The following is a 17,731-nucleotide window of genomic DNA, read 5'->3' as shown; positions in this document are numbered from 1 at the left end:
CCGAATGGAGATAAGCGTCTCGACAGACGTTACAATATTTGAACAATGATGACGAAAACTGTTTTCTCTGTCGTGGCAGTGTGTCGAAAATTGTAATGCACTTATTTTTTTTATTTGATTTTGTGCGTGGCATATAATTGCTATGCGCAGTGGACGCTTGAGCAGTGCGCAAATGCACAGGTGCGCACCTTACAGGAAACGTTGGTCACACGGCTGCGCTAGCATCACAGCTAACGTTAGCCATGCTGCTACCTCTATGCTGGGAGAGGACGTATACGTATGTGACGTATGACGTGACAGTATGTGACGTATGATGTGACAGTATGTGACGTGTGTAAGAAGGTGCGCTCGCTGTCTGTGAGAGGGAGACACAGGAAAGAGTGAGAAGAGCCTGTCGTGTAATGCCAGCAGCTAAAAGCAACTGCGTGAGAATCCACAGACCTGTGGATGTGTTGAAGGTGTGCTGGAAAATGCAGAACGGAAATTAGGGAGCAGCAGAAAAGTGGAATGTATTATTTAAATCGGTGCGTTGGAAAACACGGACCGGAGTTCTTTTTTTTAAACTGGATTTGGATCGGCATTTTCCCATGCCTTGCCGATACGCATTTTTTGGCAAATATCGGCGGCCGATCCGATCCAAATATCGGATCGGGACATCCCTAAGCTGGATAGTATGTAAATTAATTTGTCTTTAATACAAATGTTTTTGTTACATTGAATGTATGCAACTAGTTTGTCTTATGGTTTGTTATTGTTAGTTTGTATAAGAGAAGTCCGATAATATCAGACTGCTGATATTATCAGCCGATAAATGCTTTAAAATGTAATATCGGAAATTATCGGTATCGGTTTCAAAAAGTAAAATGTATGACTTTTTAAAACGCCGCCGTACGACGTGGTACACGGACGTAGGGAGAAGTACAGAGCGCCAATAAACCTTAAAGGCACTGCCTTTGCGTGCCGGCCCGGTCACATAATATTTAAGGCTTTTCACACACACAAGTGAATGCAAATCATACTTGGTCAACAGCCATACAGGTCAGTCACACTGAGGGTGGCCGTATAAACAACTTTAACACTGTTACAAATATGCGCCACACTGTGAACCCACACCAAACAAGAATGACGAACACATTTCGGGAGAACATAATAAATAAATAAATGATAAATGGGTTATACTTGTATAGCGCTTTTCTACCTTCAAGGTACTCAAAGCGCTTTGACAGTATTTCCACATTCACACACACATTCACACACTGATGGCGGGAGCTGCCATGCAAGGCCCTAACCAGCAGCCATCAGGAGCAAGGGGTGAAGTGTCTTGCCCAAGGACACAACAGACATGACTAGGATGGTAGAAGGTGGGGATTGAACCCCAGTAACCAGCAACCCTCCGATTGCTGGCACGGCCACTCTACCAACTTCGCCACGCCATCCCACATCCGCACCGTAACACAACAGAACAAATACCCAGAATCCCTTGCAGCACTAACTCTTCCGGAACGCTACAATATGCACCCTCCGCTACTCCCTACACCACCACCGAAAGGACAAGATCACGGGTACAAGCGGCAGAAATGAGTTTCCTCCGCCGGGTGGCGGGGCTCTCCCTTAGAGATAGGGTGAGAAGCTCTGTCATCCGGGAGGAGCTCAAAGTAAAGCCGCTGCTCCTCCACATGGAGAGGAGCCAGATGAGGTGGTTCAGGCATCTGCTCAGGATGCCACCCGAACGCCTCCCTAGGGAGGCGTTCGGGTGGCACGGGTAGGAGGCCACGGGGAAGACCCAGGACACGCTGGGAAGACTATGTCTCCCGGCTGGCCTGGGAACGCCTCGGGATCCCCCGGGAGAAGCTGGACGAAGTGGCTGGGGAAAGGGAAGTCTGGGCTTTGGATAAGCGGAAGAAGATGGATGGATGGATGGATGGATGGATAGCTTCAACACAGAGGCAACTTGTTTTTCCATTTCACTGGTACTTTAACATTCGACGGGTCAGCGATTATTTTTTCGATAAATAGACTACCGGTACTCAAACGATTATTGTTCATGATCTGCTGTACAAAGTTGAGTTTGGCGTTGAGTACGCGGCTTGATTTGAACTCATTTTGAAAACCAATAACAAAATTATTATACATTCAATTGTTACAAAGGAAACAAATTACAGAGAAACAAATGGTTTAAGCGACTCGATGACAATCTTTTCCATTCATTTTTTATAATTTGTCAACTAATCATTGCAACCCGACCTGAGACAAATACCAAAATGTTAGGGGTGTAACGGTACGTGTATTTGTATTGAACCGTTTCAGTATGGGGGTTTCGGTTCAGTTCGGAGGTGTACCGAACGAGTTTCCACACAAACATATTAAGTAGCCGCCTCCGCTTCCTTCTGCCTCTGTTTCTGTCAGTACTCTACACAGCACCCAGCATTGTCCCACCCACACAACCATCTGATTGGTTACAAACAGAGCGGTAACAGCCAATCAACAGTGCATATTCAGAGCGGTAACAGCCAATCTTCAGTGTGCATGTAGTCAGTGCTTAGCGTTTAGCAGGTAAGCATCAGGCAGCGGACTCTCCCCAAATGATAATAAACACCTCGCAGTCAACTACTAGTACAGGGGTCGGCAACCTTTACCAGTCAAAGAGCCATTTTGACTAGTTTCACAAATTATAGAAAACAATGGGAGCCGCAAATTTTTTTTGAAAATTTAAATGAAATAACACTGCATACAATTTTTTTTGTTTTGTTTTGTGCTATGTATAACCAGGGGTCTCAGACACACTGCCCACACCATTATGTGGAATTTGAAAGCTGGTGCGGCACGCGGGTTTATATGAATGGCGCTTGTCAGCGTCATGCGTGCCGTAATGGTACAGCATATAGCACCCATTACAAATTTCGGGAGAACATCTGCACCGTAACACAACATAAACACAACAGGACAAATACCCAGAATCCCATGCAGCCCTAACTCTTCCGGGATACATTATACACCCCCCCTCCCCCGCTACAAAACCCCGCCCACCTCAACCGACTCACAGAGAGGGGGGGAGGGTTGATGTGTGAGGGAGCAGGGTTGGGGTGGGGCGGGGTTTGGTGGTGGCAGGGGTGTATAATGTAGCCCGGAAGAGTCAGGGCTGCATGGGATTCTGGGTGTTTGTTCTGTTGTGTTTATGTTGTGTTAAGGTGCAGATGTTCTCCCGAAATGTGTTTGTCATTCTTGTTTGGTTTTGGTTCAAAGTGTGGCGCATTATTAGTAAGAGTGTTAAAGTTGTTTTATATGACCACCGTCAGTGTAACCTGTGTGGTTGTTGACCAAGTATGCCTTGCTGTCACGTACGTGTGCAAGCAGAAGATGTATATTGTATAACAAGTGTTGGGCTGGCATGGTGTTGAAACAGATTGTAGAGGGCGCCAAATGTTGTACCATCATGGCACGCCCTTATTATAGCCGTAAGGGTGAAAATCGGTAAATATTAATCCCGGGAGTTTTCTGCGAGAGGCACTGAAATCCGGAAATCTCACGGGAAAATTGGGGGGTTCAGCAAGTAAGCTGCTGAGCCGCATCAGAGTGATCAAAGAGCCGCATGCGGCTCCGGAGCCGCGGGTTGCCGACCCCTGGTCTAGTAACATCACTATGAGCCCGTTGACCTTCTAGAAATATAAAAGTCAGCTCAGCTCGCTCCCAGTCCTGGCTTGAGGTGAAGGCTAATTCGCTTTTAGCGTAACGTTAGCTCATTTTGCGGTGTCAATCAATCAATCAATGTTTATTTATATAGCCCTAAATCACAAGTGTCTCAAAGGGCTGCACAAGCCACAACGACATCCTCGGTACAAAGCCCACATAAGGGCAAGGAAAAACTCACCCCAGTGGGACGTCGGTGTGAGTGTGTGTGTTACGGACAGCAAAGCTCTGTCTGTCTGTTATTCCACTTGACCTTTTTCTGTGTTGATTGAGCTGTGTTGAAGCAGCAAAAAAGGACATTATGTTAAATGAAGAGTTTCTGTCTCTGATAGTTGATATCATAATGTAAGTGCATCATTAAGCCTACATGAACTCCATGGTGTTCAGGGATGAATAGTCTCTCCTATTGCTATTGTACCATTTTTTTCAGCTATAGTTACATTAATCATTAGTAATGCAGCAGCCTAGTTTTGAATGGCAGGGTCCCTGCTATCACATGTGGATAAAAATATAACATTTACATTATAAATCAACTACAGGCTTCCCAAATGCTGTAATAAATTAAGCATGATGAGTTGACTTGAAACTGTTTAATGTTGCACTTTTTATATGTAGAAGAAAAGTTTTGTCATTTTATTTAATCTGAGCAACAACTTGAGGCAGTTTAATGTTGATTAACGTGGGCAGAATTATTATAGTGTTCCCAATGTTAAAAGGATAAAGCCATTGTTTACAAATTTAGTAAATAAATACAAAAAAATCTATAATTTTGTTGTTTTCTTACTGTACCGAAAATGAACCGAACCGTGACCTCTAAACCGAGGTACGTACCGAACTGACATTTTTGTGTACCGTTACACCCCTACAATCTTTTCCATTCAATTTTTATAATTGTGTCATTGCAACCCGACCTGAGACAAATGCCAAAATGTACAAGCTGCCATGAACACATCACGTGACATTTGCACTCTGCATGGCCTCAAGTGAGCAGACGGAGCGGAGCGTCTGACAAAAAGACGCCTGTGTCGCTTCCAGGTGTAAATACGTGCCGTTTCATGAATAATAAGCAGACAGTCGCCATGACAACGAGCATTGTGCCTATCAAAGAATGACTACTGATAACACACATTTAAAGATTGAGTTTTGAATTGCCCAAAGGGTCTTACGGAAAAGACTGATTCACTTCAAACACTCCAGCGAACATTGAGATGTCATCCAAGGACTCCCGACTCGCCAGTCAGGGGGGAGGTCACCATAACATCCAGGAAGCATGAAGGGGAGTTAATTGCCGCTACTTGACCTTTGCACTGTGGCCCCCTTGTGCCCCCTTAAACACTCTGACACTGCTTAGCTGACACACACACACACACACACACACACACACACGACCTGCAATACTCCAAACACGCTGACATACTGGAGGGGCCAAAGTAATGCAAGCGAATCACTGCATGACAAGTGTTTGAATCATATTTCCACATCCATCATGTTGCTGCTTTAAGAAGGTTAAAATATAGCATGGTATATTTGTATCAGATGTCTTTAACAAGTTACATAAAGGGAACGACACCTTGATTTGGACAATCAACATGCTTAAAAAGGAGTAGGAAGAAGCAGCACTTAGTCTGATACTGATAACACCTACTCAGTGGCATAGTGGTTAGAGCAGACCTGGGCAAATTAAGGCCCGGGGGCCACATGCGGCCCGTTAAGCTTTTCAATCTGGCCCGCCGGACATTCCCAAATCATTTTTTTAGATGTTTAAAGGGGAACATTATCACCAGACCTATGTAAGCGTCAATATATACCTTGATGTTGCAGAAAAAAGACCTTTTTTTTTTTTTAACCGATTTCCGAACTCTAAATGGGTGAATTTTGGCGAATTAAACGCCTTTCTAATATTCGCTCTCGGAGCGATGACGTCACAACGTGGCGTCACATCGGGAAGCAATCCGCCATTTTCTCAAACACCGAGTCAAATCAGCTCTGTTATTTCCCGTTTTTCCGACTGTTTTCCGTACCTTGGAGACATCATGCCTCGTCGGTGTGTTGTCGGAGGGTGTAACAACACGAACAGGGACGGATTCAAGTTGCACCAGTGGCCCAAAGATGCGAAAGTGGCAAGAAATTAGACGTTTTTTGTTCCGCACACTTTACCGACGAAAGCTATGCTACGACAGAGATGGCAAGAATGTGTGGATATCCTGCGACACTCAAAGCAGATGCATTTCCAACGATAAAGTCAAAGAAATCTGCCGCCAGACCCCCATTGAATCTGCCGGAGTGTGTGAGCAATTCAGGGACAAAGGACCTCGGTAGCACGGCAAGCAATGGCGGCAGTTTGTTCCCGCAGACGAGCGAGCTAAACCCCCTATCGACCCTAGCTACCCTGGCCTGCTGACATCAACTCCAAAACTGGACAGATCAGCTTTCAGGAAAAGAGCGTGGATGAGGGTATGTCTACAGAATATATTAATTGGTGAAAAATGGGCTGTCTGCACTCTCAAAGTGCATGTTGTTGCCAAATGTATTTCATATGCTGTAAACCTAGTTCATAGTTGTTAGTTTCCTTTAATGGCAAACAAACACATACCAATCGTTGGTTAGAAGGCTATTGCCGAATTCGTCCTCGCTTTCTCCCGTGTCGCTGGCTGTCGTGCCGTTTTCGTCGGTTTCGCTTGCATACGGTTCAAACCGATATGGCTCAATAGCTTCTGTTTCTTCTTCAATTTCGTTTTCGCTACCTGCCTCCACACTACAACCATCCGTTTCAATACATGCGTAATCTGTTGAATCGCTTAAGCCGCTGAAATCCGGGTCTGAATCCGAGCTAATGTCGCTATAGCTTGCTGTTCTTTCCGCCATGTTTGTTTGTGTTGGCTTCACTATGTGACGTCACAGGAAAGTGGACGGGTGGTTAAAATCAGGCACTTTGAAGCTTTTTTTAGGGATATTGCGTGATGGGTAAAATTTTGAAAAAAACTTCGAAAAATATAATACGCCACTGGGAACTGATTTTTAATGGTTTTAACAATTCTGAAATTGTGATAATGTTCCCCTTTAAGATGGAAAGTGTAGCTGCCATTATGATGTGCAGTGATGTTTTCTAGTCTTGAACTATAGAAAGTATTTCAATGGTTGGAATCTGCACTTTTGGATGATATACTAGTTACTATGGTCATCTAATTAGTTACTATTGTAATTTACGTCACAGCAGCTCAGACGAGGCACCAAGCAGTGTGGGCGGGAAGCGTTTCCACAGACGCAGAAGGAGATTTTCACAACAAAGTTCTAAAGCTTATTGATATATCAGATGTATCAGATTATAGGTGGGTCTATTTTGTACCCTTCATAATTGATATATCACTGTTTGTTGCATTTTTGTTGCTTTTCACTTGATTGTAAAATATGTCGATCGAAAGGGGGTGTGACATTAATATTTTGTCAATATTCAGTGTTCTACCGTTCATAGAAAAATTTAAAATTCCATTACGTTTTTTAAGGTGGTCTGTCATGAAGTTTTTAGCATTTAATCAGACATTATTGTGAGGTTTTGTATTAGCTTCCCTAAAAATAGATATACCGGACCCCAGACACATTTTTTTCTCTAAATGTGGCCCCCGAGTCAAAATAATTGCCCAGGCCTGGGTTAGAGTGTCCGCCCTGAGATTGGTAGGTTGTGAGTTCAAACCCCAGCCGAGTCATACCAAAGACTATAAAAATGGGAGCCATTACCTCCCTGCTTGGCACTCAGCATCAAGGGTTGGAATTGGGGGTTAAATCACCAAAAATGATTCCCGGGCGCGACCACCGCGACACACACAAGTGAATGCAATCATACTTGGTCAACAGCCATACAGGTCACACTGAGGGTGGCCGTATGAACAACTTTAACACTGTTACAAATATGCGCCACACTGTGAACCCACACCAAACAAGAATGGCAAACACATTTCGGGAGAACATCCGCACCGTAACACAACATAAACACAGCAGAACAAATACCCAGAACCCCTTGCAGCACTAACTCTTCCGGGACGCTACAATATACACCCCCCGCTACGGGGAGCATGTCCCAAATTCCAAGCTGCTGTTTTGAGGCATGTTAAAAATAATAATGCACTTTGTGACTTCAATAATAAATATGGCAGTGCCATGTTGGCATTTTTTTTCCATAACTTGAGTTGATTTATTTTGGAAAACCTTGTTACATTGTTTAATGCATCCAGTGGGGCATCACAACAAAATTAGACATAATAATGTGTTAATTCCACGACTGTATATATCGGTATTGGTTGATATCGGAATCGGTAATTAAGAGTTGGACAATATCGGAATATCGTATATTGGCAAAAAAGCCATTATCGGACATCTCTAATCAAGACCTAATTCAACAATTAGTCAATGTTGTTTAATTGTCTTGTGCCTGCTGGACATAATATAACATAAAAACTCGTAATAACTATAAAAGACAAAACATTTTGCAGTACAAACGTTTGGATTTTGACATTGACAAGATGGTAGTAATAGTTAACATAAAAACTATAATATTTGGACACTTATTTTTTAGCACAAATGATGCACAAACGTTTGGGACAAATTTGGGGATATTTTGACAAGGTGTGGTTATGAATAATAACCGCTTAATAACCTAAAAACTATAATAGTTAACATGAAAACTATAATAGTTGGGCAAAAGAAAATTGCAGCACAAATGTAGCACAAACGTTTGGGACAAATTTGGGGATATTCTGACAAGGTGGGGGCTGGTTATGAATAATAACCTAAAAACTATAATAGTTAACATGAAAACTATAATAGTTGGACAAAAGTTCAAACCCCGGGCCGAGTCATACCAAAGACTATAAAAATGGGACACGTTACCTCCCTGCTTGACACTCAGCATCAAGGGTTGGAATTGGGGGTTAAATCACCAAAAAATGCTTCCCGGGCGCGGCAACCGCTGCTGCTCACTGCTCCCCTCACCTCCCAGGGGGTGATCAAGGGTGATGGGTCAAATGCAGAGAATAATTTCAACACACCTAGTGTGTTTGTGACAATCCTTGGTACTTTAACTTTAAAGAAAATTGCAGCACGAATGTAGCGCGCACGTTTTTGACCAATTTGGGGAGTTTTTGACAAGGTTGTGAATAACATCACGCTAATAACCTAAAAACTATAATAGTTAATACCCCTAAAAACTATAATAGTTCCACAAAATGTTCTCGCAGCACAAACGTCGCACAAACGTTTGGGGAGTATTTTGACATGGCGGGGGGCTGGTTATGAATAACAACACTTAAACGACATAAACACTAAGACAGTTAACAACGTAAAAACTGTAATAGTCGCAGGGCGCAAACGTCAGGCTCAGGTTTAGGGAGGTTTTAACAAAGTGAGAGGGCTGATTATAAATAACAGAACATTATTAATACAAACATTTAAATAGTTGATAACATAACCGGGCTTTGGAACGCTCTCCCTGACCACCTGAGGGCACCACAGACTGTGGATGCTTTTAAAAAAGGCTTAAAAACCCTTCTTTTTTTTTTTAAAAACCCTTTTTTTTTTAGATTCATGCATACTAGTTATAGCTATTAGGCTGTTCTAGTTCTTAGTTGTATTTATTTTTATTATCTTTTTATAACTGCGTGGGTTCCCTCCGGGTATTCCGGCTTCCTCCCACCTCCAAAGACATGCACCTGGGGATAGGTTGATTGGCAACACTAAATTGGCCCTAGTGTGTGAAGGTGAGTGTGAATGTTGTCTGTCTATCTGTGTTGGCCCTGCGATGAAGTGGTGACTTGTCCAGGGTGTACCCCGCCTTCCGCCCGAATGCAGCTGAGATAGGCTCCAGCACCCCCGCCCCTACGACCCCAAACGGGACAAGCGGCAGAAAATGGATGGATGGATAATGCACTGTAGCACTTTGTTGTTGTTTACTCAATGTAAAGTGCTTATTACAAATAAAATCTATTATTATTATTATTATTATTATTAAAAAAACTACAATAGACAAAAAATGCAGCATAAACATGGCACAAACATGGGGGAGCTAGTTATAAATGATAAAATGTTAATAACACAACTTTAATGGACAAAAAACAGCAGCAGCAATAATATAGCACAAATGAATGGTGTTATTTTAACATGTGCCATGATATGTGGAGCCAACTTCACACACGTATAACATTTTATATATATAATATAATATTTTGTCATCTAAAGTTTGTTCACTTCCTGTGTATTAAGTGTCACCATTTTCTTGGCCTGTTAGCAAGTTTAGCTAAAAAGGCTAACTGCTACCACCACTCCTCTGCATACAATTCCATCAGGCTAATAACCTAAAAACTATAATAGTTAATACCCGAAAAACTTTAATAGTTACACAAAATGTTCTTGCAGCACAAACGTTTGGGGAGTATTTTGACATGGAAGGAGGGCTGGTTATGAATAATAACACGTAAACAACAAACACTAAGACAGTTAACAACGTAAAAACTGCAATAGTTGCAGGGCGCAAACGTTTGGCTCAGGTTTGGGGAGGTTTTAACAAGGTGAGAGGGCTGATTATGAATAATAGAACATTATTAATACAAAAATGTTTGCTCCGCCGCTCCCTGTCTGTTGAACGCTCTCCCTGACCACCTGAGGGCACCACAGACTTTGGATGCTTTTAAAAAAGGCTTAAAAACCCTTCTTTTTAAAAAAGCCTTTTTTTTTAGATATATGCATACTAGTTCTAGCTGTTAGGCTATTCTAGTTTTTATTTTTATTATCTTTATTTTATTTTTTTTATACACTGTAGCACTTTGAGGTTGTTTACTCAATGTAAAGTGCTTTTAACATATAAAAAAAACTATAATAGACAAAAAATGCAGCACAAACGTAGCACAAACATGCAGGAGCTGGTTATAAATGATAAAATGTTAATAACATAACTATAATGGACAAAAAACAGCAGCCGTTCCCAGTCTGTGGAACGCTCTCTATCTGACCACCTGAGGGCACCACAGACTGTGGATGCTTTTAAAAAAGGCTGAAAAGCCCTTTAAAAAAAAAAAAAAAAAAGCCTTTTTTTTAGATATATGCATACTAGTTCTAGCTATTAGGGTGTTCTAGTTTTTATTTTTATTATCTTTATTATTTAAATTTGTTTAATACACTGTAGCACTTTGAGGTTGTTTACTCAATGTAAAGTGCTTTTAACAAATAAAATATATTATTATTATTATTATTATTAAAAAAAAACATAATAGACAAAAAATGCAGCACAAACGTAGCACAAACATGCGGGAGCTGGTTATAAATGATAAAATGTTGATAACATAACTATAACGGACAAAAAAACAGCAGCCGTTCCCAGTCTGTGAAATGCTCTCCCTGACCACCTGAGGGTACCACAGACTGTGGATGCTTTTAAAAAAGGCTAAAAAGCCCTTCTTTTTTTTTTAAACAACTTTTTTTTAGATATATGCATACTAGTTCTAGCTATTAGGCTGTTCTAGTTTTTATTTTTATTCATTTTTATTATATTTATTATTATTATTATCATAAAAAAAACTATAATAGACAAAAAATGCAGCACAAACGTGGCACAAACATGGGGGAGCTGGTTATAAATGATAAAATGTTAATAACATAACTATAATGAACAAAAAACAGCAGCAGCACAAATGAATGGTGTTATTGTAACATGTGCCATGATATGTGGGGCCAACTTCACACGTATAACATTTTATATATATAATATAATATTTTGTCATCTAAAGTTTGTTCACTTCCTGTGTATTAAGTGTCACCATTTTCTTGGCCTGTTAGCAAGTTTAGCTAAAAAGGCTAACTGCTACCACCACTCCTCTGCATACAATTCCATCAGGCTGGCAACATTAATCCCACTTCCACGTCCATAAACGCTTGGCTAGACAGCGAGTGTTCACGCCACAGCCGGCGGGGACACAAGCGCCGAAACGAGGCTTATCTGCTGTGTAACCTCCCTCTCCTCAGCCCCCGGATGAACCGGAGCTCAAAAAAAGGAAAGTTAATCCATAAATTAAAAAATATATATATCGATTTATCTCACTTGGAAGTCGAGCGCAGGAGGTGTCTCGCCGATAGGGGAGAAGACGACCGGGGAGGTGAGGGAGTCCGCAGCGGGGCAGCGAGGCAGTCAGAGCCGGGGGAAAGGAGCTCGCGGTGCCCCGCCGTGTGCCAGCCGCGATGCCCGCGAGGATTTGGGAGTCCTCGACCGGCCCGGGCAGGAAGGGAGGGAGGGAGGGAGGGAGAGAGGGGGGCGGCGACACAACGACGACGGCCAAGCACAGAAAAAGAAGGTCTACTTTATATCCGTATTGTCCCCTTTAAACAAAAGACACTTGAAATATGGATCAAATGTGTCAGCTAGCTTCTTCCGTATTAGCCGTCTTCCCTCCTTCTTGTCCCCGCCTGGCGCCCAAAGACACACCGCTTCTCATGAGACACGCTTCCCCTCCTTTTCTACTGTAAATCACACTTTTCTTAAATACTCACACGACTCGCCTTTTACGTTACCGATCACGGCGCTGCAGCTCGGGCAGACATCAACAGGTCATCCCGGGACACAACGCGCCGCCAGTAAGGGCCAGACAGGCGGAGGAGTTCGCCCGGCATGGCGAGGCGAGCGGGAGGGGAGGAAGGGAGTAGCGGGGGGTCCGGATGGGAACTTTATCACACTTAAAAGGGAGAATAATTTGTGTTTGATGTTGGGTTTTATTGCAAGATAAGCGAACAGAAGTAGTATTTTAGCAAAGTTCGAAAAAGGAAAAAGGGCTCATCATGTCGCCACTCTCCCCGGGGATAGGGCGACAGAGGGGGGGCTAACCCGCGGCGATGAGTCGGTGCTTAAAGTTTGCCCACCGGCCCATCCCCCATAGCCACGACTTCGGCGCTGTTAAACAATTAAAAACAAACAATAGCCTCCCCCCGCTCCTCTTTGTCACCTACCATTCACTTCACTGTCCGGGGGAGAAAAAGAAGTCCACCATGAAGGAAAAAAAAGAACCAGACTTCCACCGGGCATCACAGCGCGGCCCAACCGTCGCCCCGCGCGTGCTGCTGGGCTAGTGCTTCGCTCACGCCGTCGGCCGCTGGGAAGTGGCTCTTCGTCGCGGAGGAAGGAGGACCAGGGAAGCTCGCATTCAGTGTGTCCATCCGCCATTCATTGCTGGGACTCTTTGCAGCGGCACCGGGCTTGATGGCGTGCGTGTGAGCATGAAGGCATGCACGTACACACTCATGCTGGATGGGGACGTGTGTGTGTGTGTGTGTGTGTGTGTGTGTGTGTGTGTGTGTGTGTGTGTGTGTGTGTGTGTGTGTGTGTGTGTGTGTGTGTGTGTGTGTGTGTGTGTGTGTGTGTGTGTGTGTGTGTGATGTACTTGCACAAGAGGATTGCCTTCCTCTTTCTTACCAGGTTGCAGACAGATTGCAGTATCATTGATCAGAAAGACTGGCAGTTAAAGTCACGTGACACAATTTACTTTCACTTTCACCTGTCAAGCTACTGCGAGGGGCCACAGACTGACAAGTTTACAGATTTGATTTGGTGCCGCTTCAGCAGTTTTCACCTTTGCGTTAGTTACCGGCTAGCGATTAGTGTGCTAGTTGTCAGCTAGTGAAAAGGGCATTAGTTGTCAGCCAGCAATTACTGTGCTGGTTGTCAGCTAGCAATTAGTGCGTTTGTTATGAGCTAGTGATTAGTGTGCTAGTTGTCAGCTAGGGATTAGTGCGTTAGTTGTCAGCTACCGATCGGTGCATTATTGCGAGCTAGTGATTAGTGTGCTAGTTGTCAGCTTGCAATTAGTGCGTTTGTTACGAGCCAGTGATTAGTGGGCTAGTTGTCAGCTAGCGATTAGTGCGTTAGTTGTCAGCTAGGGATTAGTGCGTGAGTTGTCATCTACCGATCCGTGCATTAGTTGCGAGCTAGCGATTAGTGTGCTAGTTGTCAGCCTGCGATTAGTGTGTTAGTTTTTAGCTAGTAAAAAGTGCATTAGTTGTCAGCTAGCAATTACTGTGCTAGTTGTCAGCTAGCGATTAGTGCGTTAGTTGTCAGGTAGGGATTAGTGCGTGAGTTGTCAGCTACCGATCCGTGCATTAGTTGCGAGCTAGCGATTAGTGTGCTAGTTGTCAGCCTGCGATTAGTGTGCTAGTTATCAGCTAGTGATTAGTGCTTGAGTTGCGAGCTAGCAATTAGTGTTATAGTTGTCAGCTTACAACTAGTGCGTTAGTTGTCAGCAAGCAATTAGTGCGTTAGTTGTCAGGTAGCGATTCATGCGTTAGTTGCAAGCTAGCGATTAGTGCGCTAGATATCACCTAGGGATTAGTGCATTAGTTGTCAGCTAGTGATCCTTGCATTAGTTGCGAGCTAGCGATTAGTGTGCTAGTTGTCAGCCTGCGATTAGTGTGTTAGTTTTTAGCTAGTAAAAAGTGCATTAGTTGTCAGCTAGCAATTACTGTGCTAGTTGTCAGCTTGCAATTAGTGCGTTTGTTACGAGCCAGTGATTAGTGGGCTAGTTGTCAGCTAGCGATTAGTGCGTTAGTTGTCAGCAAGCAATTAGTGCGTTAGTTGTCAGGTAGCGATTCATGCGTTAGTTGCAAGCTAGCGATTAGTGTGCTAGATATAACCTAGGGATTAGTGCATTAGTTGTCAGCTAGTGATCCTTGCATTAGTTGCGAGCTAGCGATTAGTGTGCTAGTTGTCAGCCTGCGATTAGTGTGTTAGTTTTTAGCTAGTAAAAAGTGCATTAGTTGTCAGCTAGCAATTACTGTGCTAGTTGTCAGCTTGCAATTAGTGCGTTTGTTACGAGCCAGTGATTAGTGGGCTAGTTGTCAGCTAGCGATTAGTGCGTTAGTTGTCAGCTAGGGATTAGTGCGTGAGTTGTCAGCTACCGATCCGTGCATTAGTTGCGAGCTAGCGATTAGTGTGCTAGTTGTCAGCCTGCAATTAGTGCGTTAGTTTTTAGCTAGTAAAAAGTGCATTAGTTGTCAGATAGCGATTCCTGCGTTGATTGCGAGCTAGCAATTAATGTGTTAGTTTTCAGCTTGCGATTAGTGTGTTAGTTGTCAGCTAGGGATTAGTGCATTAGTTGTCAGCTAGCGATTCGTGCATTAGTTAGTTACCGGCTGGTGATTAATGCGTTAATTGTCAGCTACTGATTAGTGTGCTAGTTATCAGCTAGTGATTAGTGCTTGAGTTGCGAGCTAGCAATTAGTGTTATAGTTGTCAGCTTACAATTAGTGTGTTAGTTGTCAGCAAGCAATTAGTGCGTTAGTTGTCAGGTAGCGATTCATGCGTTAGTTGCAAGCTAGCGATTAGTGTGCTAGATATCACCTAGGGATTAGTGCATTAGTTGTCAGCTAGTAATCCTTGCATTAGTTGCGAGCTAGCGATTAGTGTGCTAGTTGTCAGCCTGCGATTAGTGCGTTAGTTTTTAGCTAGTAAAAAGTGCATTAGTTGTCAGCTAGCGATTCCTGCGTTAGTTGCGAGCTAGCAATTAATGTGTTAGTTTTCAGCTTGCGATTAGTGCGTTAGTTGTCAGCTAGGGATTAGTGCATTAGTTGTCAGCTAGCGATTCGTGCATTAGTTAGTTACCGGCTGGTGATTAATGCGTTAATTGTCAGCTACTGATTAGTGTGCTAGTGATTAGTGCTTGAGTTGCGAGCTAGCAATTAGTGTTATAGTTGTCAGCTTACAATTAGTGCGTTAGTTGTCAGCAAGCAATTAGTGCGTTAGTTGTCAGGTAGCGATTCATGCATTAGTTGCAAGCGAGCGATTAGTGTGCTAGATATCACCTAGGGATTAGTGCATTAGTTGTCAGCTAGTGATCCTTGCATTAGTTGCGAGCTAGCGATTAGTGTGCTAGTTGTCAGCTTGCGATTAGTGTGTTAGTTTTTAGCTAGTAAAAAGCGCATTAGTTGTCAGTTAGCGATTCGTGCGTTAGTTGCGAGCTAGCAATTAATGTGTTAGTTTTCAGCTTGCGATTAGTGCGTTAGTTGTCAGCTGGGGATTCGTGCGTTAGTTGTCAGCTAGCGATTAGTGTGCTAGTTATCAGCTAGTGATTAGTGCTTGAGTTGCAAGTTAGCAATTAGTGCGTTAATTGTCAGCTTGCAATTAGTGCGTTAGTTGTCAGCAAGCAATTAGTGCGTTAGTTGTCAGGTAGCGATTCATGCGTTAGTTGCAAGCTAGTGATTAGTGTGCTAGATATCACCTAGGGATTAGTGCATTAGTTGTCAGCTAGTGATCCTTGCATTAGTTGCGAGCTAGCGATTAGTGTGCTAGTTGTCAGCTTGCGATTAGTGCGTTAGTTTTTAGCGAGTAAAAAGTGCATTACTTGTCAGCTAGCGATTTGTGCGTTAGGTGCGAGCTAGCAATTAATGTGTTAGTTTTCAGCTTGCGATTAGTGCGTTAGTTGTCAGCTGGGGATTTGTGCGTTAGTTGTCAGCTAGCGATTAGTGTGCTAGTTATCAGCTAGTGACTAGTGCTTGAGTTGCGAGCTAGCAATTAGTGTTGTAGTTGTCAGCTTGCAATTAGTGCGTTAGTTGTCAGCAAGCAATTAGTGCGTTAGTTGTCAGGTAGCGATTCATGCGTTAGTTGCAAGCCAGCGATTAGTGTGCTAGATATCACCTAGGGATTAGTGCGTGAGTTGTCAGCTAGTGATTGGTGCGTAGTTGTCAGCTTGCAGTTAGTGAGTTAGTTTTTAGCCAGCCAATAGTGTGCTTGTTGTCAGCACTAATAGTGCGTTAGTTGTCGGATAGCAATTAGTGTGCCATTTTGCAGCTAGCAATTAGGGCGTTAGTTGCCAGCTAACAATTAGCAGTTGGCGGGTAATTATTATGGTGCTAGGTTCCAGTTTGCGATTTGCGCGCCATTTGCCAGCTAGCAATTAGTGCATCCATTGCCAGCTATCTATTAGCGTGTTGGTTCTATACTAGCGATTAGCACGCCCCTTGCCAGGTAATGATTAAGGTGCTAGGTGCCAGTTTGCGATAAGTGCATTAGCTGTCAGCTAGCGATATGGGGTTATTTGCGTACTAAGGCCTACAATTAGCATGTTAGTTGCCAGTTAGCGATTAGCGCACCAGGTGTCATTTAACGATTAGTGTGCTAGTCACCAATAAGCAGAGGTGGGACCAAGTCATTGTTTTGCAAGTCACAAGTAAGTCTCAAGTCTTTGCCCTCAAGTCCGAGTCAAGTCCCGAGTCAAGACAGGCAAGCCCCGAGTCAAGTCCAAAGTCAAGACTGGAAAGTCTCAAGTCAAGTCCTAAGTCCTGCATTTTGAGTTTCGAGTCCTTTCAAGTCCTTTTAACCACAGACTAATATATTAACACAGATTGTGTATGCTTTTCAAACGCTGTATTTATTTATTAAAACAAGTGCATTTTAAATTGCAGGAAAGAAAATTGTGCTGACATTGCACTTTATAATAGCACTATTAACCAGTCATTTTAAACATGAACTCATTCCTTTACAGAACAAACACATTGAAAAATAAAGTGCAAATGTACTTATTTGTACAAAAGTGTTAACATTGAAAAAACATGACATATACGTGAACATAACAAAAAAGTTGTACTTTTTATATGTCAGGGCCCTATGCTGCATTGCATTTGCAAAAGACCAAATTAGCCAAGAGTCTGTCAGTCATTTGTGCACGATGGGGGCGTAGTATGATGCCACCATGGCTGAAAACTCGCTCCACTGGAGCACTGGAGGCAGGCACTGCCAAGACTCTCATGGCCACTCGGAACAGTGAAGGAAGAGTCTTCATGTTCAATGCGCAGAACAAAAGGGGGGGGGAGAGTTGTTTTGGGTTGGTGCACTACTTGTAAGTGTATCTTGTGTTTTTTATGTTGATTTAATTAAAAAAAGAAAAAAGAAAAAAATTATTTCTTGTGCGGCCCGATACCAATCGATCCACGGACCAGTACCGGGCCGCGGCCCGGTGGTTGGGACCACTGAGGTAAACAATGTCAGAAAGCTAGCTAAAACGGTACACATATTCATAATATA

General features: G+C 43.1%; 1 protein-coding gene across 2 annotated transcripts in view; it reads right to left on the bottom strand.

Moving 5' to 3' along the window:
• The window catches only part of nacc1b (nucleus accumbens associated 1, BEN and BTB (POZ) domain containing b), a 52,007-nt gene extending 39,121 nt beyond the window's left edge, over positions 1-12,886 (bottom strand). The window contains exon 1 of one of the 2 annotated variants that reach the window (XM_061984256.2): positions 12,670-12,886. The gene's annotated coding sequence lies outside the window, so the exon portion shown is untranslated. Of the gene's footprint in view, positions 1-11,770; positions 11,825-12,669 lie in introns of those variants that run through there. The other variant, XM_061984257.2, reaches the window with a different exon arrangement.
• Between the last annotated feature and the right edge of the window lie 4,845 nt (positions 12,887-17,731).

Source organism: Nerophis lumbriciformis, linkage group LG25 (assembly GCF_033978685.3).
Source record: "Nerophis lumbriciformis linkage group LG25, RoL_Nlum_v2.1, whole genome shotgun sequence".
NCBI lineage: Eukaryota > Metazoa > Chordata > Actinopteri > Syngnathiformes > Syngnathidae > Nerophis > Nerophis lumbriciformis.
This window is presented reverse-complemented; position numbering and strand designations above follow the sequence as displayed.